We start from the raw sequence: 1,954 nt of genomic DNA, 5'->3' as shown, positions 1-1,954 counted from the left end.
GGCGCCCGCCACCTCGCCCGGCTAGTTTTTGTATTTTTTAGTAGAGACGGGGTTTCACCGTGTTAGCCAGGATGGTCTCGATCTCTTGACCTCGTGATCCGCCCGTCTCGGCCTCCCAAAGTGCTGGGTTTTTTTGTTTTTTTTTTTTTGAGACAGAGTCTCTGTTGCCCAGGCTGGAGTGCAGTGACGCAGTCTTGGCTCACTGCCACCTCTGCCTTCCGGGTTCAAGTGATTCTCCTGCCTCCCAAGCAGGTGAGGTTACAGGCATGCGCCACCACTCCAGGTTAATTTTTGTATTTTTAGTAGAGTTGGGGTTTCACCATGTTAGCCAGGCTAGTCTCAAATTCCTGGACTCAAGTGATCCATCCACCTCAGCCTCCCAAAGTGCAGGGATTACGGGCGTGAGCCACCACGCCCGGCCTATTTTTATTCTTTATCATAACAATACTAATGTGTATTCTTATTTGCTACAATAATTTCAGGTAGAGAAACTTTTACGAAAGAAATAACATAGGATAAATAGGGCAAGGAGTAATTAGGTGACTATGATAAGCCACGCAGTCAAGGAAGGCCGCTCAGTGGAAGTGACTTGTGAAGGCTGGAAGGTCACTCTCAAAATCTTAGAGGGTACACCAAGCGAAGGGAACAGCTCGTGCAAAGGCCCTGGGGCAGGACCGAACCTGGCATATTGGAGGAACAGTGAGGAGGCCCGTGTAGCTGGAGCAGAGTGAGGAGAGGGAGAGAGGGAGGAGAGAAGGGTGGGTTGTGCAGGGCCTGGTAGGTTGCAGGGCGGTCTTGGGCTTTGACCCCGAGGGAAGTGGGAACCACGGAGGGCTGTGGGCAGAGGAGGGACAGGCCCTGGGATTACAGGCTTGAGCCACCGGTGCTCACAGGCGCCCTCTAGTGGCTGCTGCAGGGAGGACAGACTGTGGGGGTGGGGGCCGGGACCAGGGCGGAGAGGACTGCGCTGGTTCAGGTGAGCAGCCTGGGACTGGACCAAGGTGGCTGTCATGGAGCTGGAGAGAAGAGGACACATTTGAGAGACACTGAGGAGACAGAATCGACCTGACCTTGCTGACAGATGGTACAAAATCTGGCAGGGTCCTTGCAGGGCCAGCTGCAGAATTTCTGGGGCTGGGTGCAAGCTGAAACTTCAGGCTCTTCTGAACCCGGAATCCTCTGTGAGAGCCCAGTTGACGTACCTGCCAAGCCGGCCCTGGGTCCGGGATGCTGATGCTGGAATCTTCAAGAGCCTGGGACTAGAGGTTCAAAGACCCCAGCTCAGCTCCCCGCTAAACTCTGACATCCCAAGGCTGCCCTTCCCCCTCTCTGTGTCTCAATTTTCTCATCCGTAAAATGGGTGTGATCCACCAGGTGGGAGGTGGGGGCTGGAGGCTTGACCAGCATCTCATCTGGCCCCCCAGCACCAGCATGGGCCCCTCCCAGCGACGGGAGAGGCGATGGGACTGCTTCTGCCTCCAGGGTCGGGGTGCAGAGGGTGGGGGTGGGGGTCGGTGCAGGCAGAACTTGATCAAGCAAGCGGCAGCAAAAAGGGAAGGGGTGGCTTGGTTGGGGTCCAGAAAGAGGAAACAGGAGCAGAGGAGGAGGCCAGACAGGGAGAGGGGCGGGGGTGTCACCTCCCATCTCCCCAAAGGGCTGTCTCCAGCGTCTCCAACTCTACCCAGCAGATGCCACCTGCACACTGGAGCGCCGTGTGGGCAGGTCGGGGGTGGCCGCCTCGCCTCTCCAGTCCTCAGTTTCTCCAGGGGTCATGTCTATTTGGCTCAAAGTCAAGAAACAGGCTTTTCTTGTCTGGGCACAGTGGCTCACGCCTATAATCTCAGCACTTTGGCAGGCTGAGGCGGGCGGATCACTTGAGGTCAGGAGTTCGAGACCAGCCTGGCCAACATGGTGAAACCCTGTCTCTACTAAATATACAAAAATTAGCCTGGTG

General features: G+C 56.2%; 1 protein-coding gene across 1 annotated transcript in view; it reads right to left on the bottom strand.

The window, feature by feature from the left end:
• Window positions 1–1,954, bottom strand: part of GNA15 (guanine nucleotide binding protein (G protein), alpha 15 (Gq class)) — a 27,990-nt gene that overhangs the window by 16,886 nt on the left and 9,150 nt on the right. The gene's annotated exons all lie outside the window — the stretch shown is intronic.

This window comes from Colobus angolensis, unplaced genomic scaffold (assembly GCF_000951035.1).
Source record: "Colobus angolensis palliatus isolate OR3802 unplaced genomic scaffold, Cang.pa_1.0 Scaffold64, whole genome shotgun sequence".
NCBI lineage: Eukaryota > Metazoa > Chordata > Mammalia > Primates > Cercopithecidae > Colobus > Colobus angolensis.
Note: the sequence above shows the minus strand (reverse complement) of the source record. Positions and strands in the feature narration are given on the sequence as shown.